Here is an 8,387-nt window from a genome sequence, read left to right as displayed (position 1 = left end):
AGCACCAAAATAATGTTATGACTATGGGGTATTACATTATCCCCCTTGGGATCATTCGTTCCCGAATGATGGGTATGGATTTGTTGAAGATCTAAAAGTATGGAATAAGGAACGTAACATCTCATTGAACATTTTCCTCAACAAAATATGCAAAGGAACCATAGAGCTTCATGATAACCCTTAGTGAAAAGTGTAAGCACGAAGCATGAGATAACAATTATTGACAAAGAGGCGACTTTGCTTATGAGTTCTAGGGAGCATAATCATCACAACATATGGTATGAGTTTATTAGGTCTGATTTTACGTTGGTACTAATCATGAAATAACGTTTTTGCGGGACATAGGATTAGAAGCATTCTCTACCTTACAAGGTACAATGAATAGACTTAAAATTAGAGACACTACTTGTTTACCCCCCAAATAATAAATAACATACTACATACTTTCCAACTTACAATTCTCCCACTACACATCTAACCACAAGATTTTGAGTTCCACTACATAATGTTTCTATGTTGCAGCCTAACTCGGAGAAAAGAGGTGCTAGCTTATGCTATGGGACTCTATACTCTACATCCCATTAAGAAAATTACTTTACCTTACCACTTCCATCAAACAGACTCAAGTTTTAAATCAAGGAATACCAACCACATAACACATTGGTTTACGCTTTCATCAATCACAACATTAAAACCTATCATTACTACACCCAATTCATGGATCCCCCCCACTAAGACTAGCAAATTTAATCAATCTCACAAATCTTTTTCCACATATCTCCTTCCTAACTATTTCACATAACAAAATTTCATCTCCTTATTCCCCCTTATCCCATAGCCTTATTTCAAGAAATCACATAAAAATTTTCATCTTTAAGAGCATCTACTCCCCTACCTAACATATTACTATGCTTCCACAACCACCACCATACTAAATATGGAGGGTAATTAAGGAACCCCAGCACAAACATCATAAATGGGAGTAACATTGTTAGATTATAACATATACTTATTACACTACTCAAGGTAGGACATGAGGTGAAGATACGATATGATAGACATGGATTGTTTCATCTATTAAGTGTCTGGATCATAAGTAGAGAGTCGTTCGGCATAAACGCAACACAATATGAGTGCTTAGGACAGACCATAGTGAGAAACATGAGAGATTACATCACAAGTCATATAATATATGTTTGGAATTCATGAAGTCAATGATTGAGACAAGGACTTCTACTCGAAGCTATCGCTTCTCATTTTCAGAGCTGAAATAGTCATGAATTCGCACAACTTTATCATTTTGGCTAATCCCGACATAAAATAAATTAGTAATATATGAATACATAGTTCCTTAGAACCAATAATGATTTGCGACACAGATTTATGGATCATGAACATCATAATCATAGAGCTTAAATACATGAAAGACTAGATTTACTGAGACATCTTTGCTTCAAGTTTGGAGGTCGGAGCATTACATGAGTTACATAGAGAACTCAGACATTAGACATAGATAGGACTTGAATACATAAGACATTGGTAGAATGACCTCTTAAGCTGAAGTAGTAGGAATATTCTTGAATAGGAATAGGTTTATCATGACTCCTCCCCACAACTTGCCACACTGAGAAAATTCAGAAACTACCTTAATTCATTATCTCTCCCTTACATCAAAGTCACAATCCTAGACTTGTAGACATATGCCCTCATCAAATCTATAACCACAACTCTCAACACAATGTGGGGTCAGTATACACATGAATACAACTCCCCTCAATAATTTTAATAAAAACACACAAATTTTTTTCTTGGACCTCCCCCTTCAGGGACACTATTCCTAACTTTCTCCAACCCCTAAATTCATCGACTAATGACAAAAATTATCATGGGCCTGGACATCCATGCTTCTTAACACTTACCGCGCTGTCTTCAACTTCTTAGGATACTAGCATTACACCTCGAATAACAAAACTTGCAACTTAACAAAATTTGTAAAGCAATTCCATAGGCGCATATTTCCTACCCATATTTCCTTAAATAAACTCTAAATAATGCTATACAATAACTCCCCAGACTTCTCCATACTACAAGATTTGATAATGAAATCTAGGTGCACGTGACACTCATACTCATCACAACTTATTTAACAATATGCTACCTCAGGGTTAAACTTATTCTTTTTTACTTACGCCCTTATCCACTTATGAATCAACGAGAATTCATCATTTTTAACACTAATCCTCATGCCTATATATATATATATATCATAATTTCCCACTTCTTATTCTGCAAATTGCCAACCTAGGCAATATCACACCTCATATCAAGCCCACTAATTCATTCCCACAAAACATGCCTCATTAACCTTAAGCTACTATTCTTACCACCACAACCCACATCTAAAGTTCAAGTCTATTGTCTAACAACACCAATCATATGGAGCATGCCATATACTATACCAATCAATTGAATAGAAATATCATCCTAAGTCTCTTATTTCACTTAACTATGCCCATAAGTTCATCTTCTCCACAACATTACTACTACACCTCAAAATCTACTACATACCTTCTCACACGTAGTACTAGTTTACAATGACGAGAAAACAAAATCAAGGGGTAAGTCCCATACTAGGGATAGTCGATCTTAATCTTATATGATATTTCATTACAATCTTATCAAAATATTCCACTTCCTCACATTATATTTACTTAGCCATGCATACATTTAGACTAAATTCAAATTCCCTTTACACCAATGAGTCTCTACCCATAACTTATTGAGTAAACTACCCCTTTTCATTCATAGCCTATAATTGATTTCTATAATCACCATAGCTATCCATTATGAGATCCTTTCTTATTTTATATAAATAATAAACATAGCTGGTCTCTTCCTTTATAGACTGCCATACAATTTACAAATATTTCTACCACATTAGTCTTTCTCTAGAAAATGGCAACCCACCCCCTAATCAATGGTTATGCAACTAAACTAGCTTCTTTATGAAAAAATCACCCTCATTCTGACTTCTAAGCTTGTGACTTCATGTCACTAACTTATGGACCATCTTACAGCTCATAGGTTGTGACACTTTATTGCAAACTACTACTCGGGTGGAAAGAAATATTCCAAAATTCTGCCACACATGATTAACCTTAAGCATAGTAATCCTATGCAAATTTTTCAATTGTCTCATTAAACATTTACAAACATGAAAACACCTTCTCTTTAAGTCATAATCAATATAAATTTCACAACAATAGTAAAATAATTATCTCATACTTTAAACATGTACAACCCATATGTGTGAAATCAAGAGTTAACACAACAAGAGCGGGGTTTAGTCATTCATGCTCTCAATTATTCTTTGCAAAACTAAAATTATATGTGTATATGTGATCATAGTTCAATTCTATAAGAAAAGGTTCAAGACAAATGTTAACTTTCATCAAACAAGTTTATAATGCATGCTATTCAAAACAATGTAAAAAACCTCTTTTGTAAACATGATTGTATATCTTTAAACTTTCTAAAAATCATAAAACTTATGCCCAATAATTTTAGGAAAGACCGACGTAGCTTAGTTGATGAAGAAATTGCAAAAACATTAACCCTTTAAGCTTGAGAGTGCAACCCTAACTTGTTTATCTCCTCTTGTGATTTAGAATGATGAACTAGGGATTTGAGAGAGTTAAAATGTATTTAGGGACTTTGATTTCATGTAATTATGTTTAGGGATGGTTATGTAGTGTCAAAAGACCTTGTTGCCCTTCAAATAACTCAAAAATGGAGATCCTACACCAAAAAGTGTAGGGTTGGTGGCTCCTAACCCATGGCCTAACCACACGGTTTGCGGTGCTAAGCCCATGGCCAAACCCAAGGTTGCTGTCATCTAAACTATGTATAAATCAAAGATTGGTGGTGCCTAAGCTATGGAAAAACCTTTCTAGTGAAGGTAGGCGATGCCTGGCCATCTCCTAAGCTCTATTTGGCGATGCCTACTTTTTTTTGATGCCCTAGAACACCCCCAACACCTCCCACAATGTTAACACATGATCTACCATCACTACAGGGGTCTAAAAGATTATTTTAGAAGCATCAAAAGAGTGTTACGACTATGGGGTGTTACAGAAATATTTATTCTAAACTATGTACTTTGGAATTATATTAAGTAATCCATGGTCTATATAGGTCTATTATTTTCCCAACTAGCGGGGGCCCCAATCCATGTTTGTCGTATAAACTGAAATCATCATAGTTATAAAATCTGATAGAGAGAAGTAGTCAAAAGATGGTTTTATTCTTTAAGCTTCCAAGCTTTAAATACAATAAATAACAACAACCTAAAACTAAACTTTAGGAAGCTAATTATTGCGTATACTCTTGAACAGTTGGAGTCATCTATAAATATACAACAATAGTAAAGTCCTACAATAGTTGGAGTCTTGTACTGATACAAAAGTAGTAACTATAATAGTAACTTATTCTAATAATGATAATAAAAAATAATTATTCTTAATACACCCCTCAAGTGAGGTGTGGTGCAACAATGCCTAACTTAGAATGAAACCTTGCAAAGGCTGGTTCTGGTAAAGACTTGGTAAGTGTATCAGCAAGATGATCACAAGCACTGGTCTATTTGACAAGAACCCAATGTGCTTGAATTTGGTTCCTAACATAACAAAATTCCACAACAATATGTTTCATACAGCTATGAACACTAGATTATGATAGAGATAAGTGAAACCGACATTGTCATAAAAGGTTGTGGGTGTATTTGGAATAGTGATACACAATGCATTAAGCAAATTGTGCACCCAGTGAGTTTCGCATGATCATTTGCAACTGATTTGCATTCTATTTCAATAGATGAATGAGCTACAACTTATTGATTTTTGGACGACCAGCTCACAGGATTACATCCAAATAAAAAAACATAGCTCGATGAAGATACTCTATTATTTGGTTCTCTAGCCCAATTAGCATCAAAATACATGTAAAGATTACAGTTTGAGTTGCGAAGAATCTGAAGACCTAAAGTTTTCATGGCTTTGAGATACAGTGTAGGGTATTACAATATCTCCCCCTTATGAATATTCATCCTCGAATGTGGCTAATTTAAGCTGAAAATTACTGAGAAATTTGAGGCTATAAACTATCATGCATAACTGAAATAAACTGAATAACTGAAACTCAATTAAAATAAGCTACTGAACTGATCTGAGAGTACATGAATTCCCATGAAGATGACTGTATATAACTGAATCTGAAATTTGAAAAAAACTGAATAAAGGAAAACTATTACCTTCAAATGAATCTAAGTTCATACATAAGAGATGAGGATACTTTGTATGCATATCTGCTTCTGCTTCCTAAGTAGCACCCTCAACGGACTTATTTCGCCATAAAACTTTGACCAAGGGAATTTCTTTGTTCCTTAGTCTACGAATCTGATGATCAAGAATCTCTACTAGGAATTCTTCATAAAAAAGGCTATTCTGAATATCTGTACTTTCTAGATGAACTATAACGGCTGAATCATCCATGCACTTCTTTAATAAGGACACATGGAATACTGTATGGATTGAGGATAAATCTACGAGTAACTCAAGCTCATTGCTACCTTCCCAACACGGCTCAAAATTTGTAAGGGACCAACATAACGGGGACTAAGCTTCCCCTTCTTACCAAATCTCTTCACCCCTTTCATGGGTGAAACTTTTAAATACACAAGATCATTAACTTCAAACTTAAGATCTCTTCTTCTCACATCGACATAAGATTTCTGATGACTCTGGGCTACTTTCAATCTCTCTCTAATCAACTGAACTTTCTTCGTGGCCTCAAATACCATGTCTGGCCCGATCAAAGTGGCCTCACCCACTTTGAACCAACAAATTGGTGATCTACATCTCCACCCATAAATAGCTTCAAATGGAGCCATCTAAATACTAGCATGATAACTGTTATTATAAGAAAACTCAATCAATTGAAAATAATAATCCCAACTACCTTTGAAATTAAGAACACATTCCCTCAACATATGCTCCAAAATCTGAATGGTCCTCTCTGCCTGACCATCTGTCTACAGATGAAAAGCTCAACTAAGATGAACTGGGGTACCAAGACCCTTCTAAAAGGCTCTCCAAAATTGAGAGGTAAACTTAGTTCCCCTATCTGAGATGATGGACAAAGAAACTCCATGCAATCTGAATATCTCTTGTATATACAACTTAGCATAATCTTCAGCCATGTAAAATGTATGAACTAGTAAGACATGTGCTAACTTAGTCAATATGTCTACAATAACCCAAATTGAGTAATGTCGATGACGCAAACGGGGAAAACCAGTCACAAAATCCATATTCACCTCTTCCTACTTCCAAGTGGGGATACCAAACTCTTGCAATGCACCACCATGTCTTTGGTGCTCTACCTTAACCTGTTGATAAGTTGTACACTGAGCTATAAAATCTGCTTTATCTCTTTTCATACCAGTCCACTAATAGATTTTCCGCAAGTCGTGGTACATTTTGGTGGCTTCAGGATGGATAGAATAATGCGCACGATACGCTTCTTCCATAATCTACTACCTCAAATCATCAGCACAAGGCACACATAATCTACTCTAGTATCTCAACACACTATCTCCCCCTTGGGAGAAAACCTCTGCCTTTTGGTCTTTAACTGAATCCTTCAGTTTGACTATACTAGGATTCTTATCTTGCTTCTCCTTCACTTTTGAAACTAGGGAAGATTCGGAACTACTTTGAATCCAAATATTCCATTCAGCAGAGTCAACCAACCTAACACTTAGTATATTTAATCGATGAACTTCTCAAACTAACTCCTTCTTTTCTTTCTCCACATGAGCAACACTGCCCATAGACAATCTACTAAGGGCATCTGCCACTATATTGGCCTTGTTCGGATGGTACAACACACTTAAAATATAATCTTTCAACAATTCTAACCACCTTCTCTGATGCAAATTCAACTCCCTCTAAATAAACACATATTACAAGCTTTTGTGATCCGTGAACACATGAATATGCACTCCATACAAATAATGTCTTAGGATTTTCAAAGAAAACACAGTAGCAGCTAACTCAAGATCATGGGTTGGGTAATTCTTTTCATAGGGATTAAGCTGTATAGAGGCATAGGATATGGCCTTACCTCTCTGTATCAAAACACAACCCAAACCAACTTTGGAGGCATCACAATAAACCAAAACACTATCTGTACCATCAGGTAACGCTAAAATTGGTGCTGAAGTGAGTCGAGTCTTAAACTCCTGAAAACTCTTCTCGCAAGAATCTAACCACGGAAACTTAACTTTCTTTTGGGTCAATCTAGACATAGGAGACATAATAGATGACAAATATCGCTAATAACAAGCTAAACCAAAGAAAATCGTAATGTATAATAGGGAAATAGGTCTAGGACAATTCCTTACGGCTTGTATCTTTTGAGGATCAACTTGAATACCTTCGCTGGAAATGATATAACCAAGAAAAGCTACTGAACTTAGCCAAAATTCACACTTGCTGAACTTGGCAAAAATTGGTGGTCTTTAAGGGTTTACAACACAATTCTAAGATGGTCTGCATAATTATTCTCACTACGAGAGTAGACAAAAATATCATCGATAAAGACTATGACAATAAAGTCCAGATACTATTTGAACACTCTGTTCATCAAGTCTATGAAGGTTTTTGGGGCATTGGTTAGTCCGAAGGACATAACTAAAAACTCAAAATGACCATAACAGGTTCTGAAAGCTATCTTTGGAATATCATATTCCCTTAGTTTAAGCTGATGATAGCTGGATCCAAGGTCTATTTTTGAGAAATAACTAGCACCTTGGAGTTGATCATATAAGTTATCAATTCTAGGAAAAAGGTATTTGTTTTTTACTATAACTTTATTCAACTGAATATAGTTAATGCACATAGGCAAAGAACCATCTTTTTTTTTGCACGAATAGGACGGAGGCGCCCCTAGTAGATCTTCGGAAAAAACATCAGGAAACTCATTGACCACACTGACTGACTGAACTATTGGACTCTCAGACTTAGTGTCTTTAACTCAAACAAGATGATAGATACACCCTTTGGAAATCAATTTTCGGGCTTTAAGATAAGATATGAAATGGCTTTTGGGAGATACTGAATTACCTGACCACTCAAAAACTGGCTCATCTTGAAACTAAAACTTCACCACTTGGGTGTGACAATCTATAAAGGTATAACCAGAATGAAGCCAATCCATACAAAGAATAAGATCAAAGTCAACCATATCTAACTCTATTAGGTCTGCTAACATGACTTTATGAAGGACAATGAAAGGACACTTTCTATAGCTCTGTAACTATTATTTTT

Source organism: Capsicum annuum, chromosome 3 (assembly GCF_002878395.1).
Source record: "Capsicum annuum cultivar UCD-10X-F1 chromosome 3, UCD10Xv1.1, whole genome shotgun sequence".
Lineage (NCBI taxonomy): Eukaryota > Viridiplantae > Streptophyta > Magnoliopsida > Solanales > Solanaceae > Capsicum > Capsicum annuum.
This window is presented reverse-complemented; position numbering follows the sequence as displayed.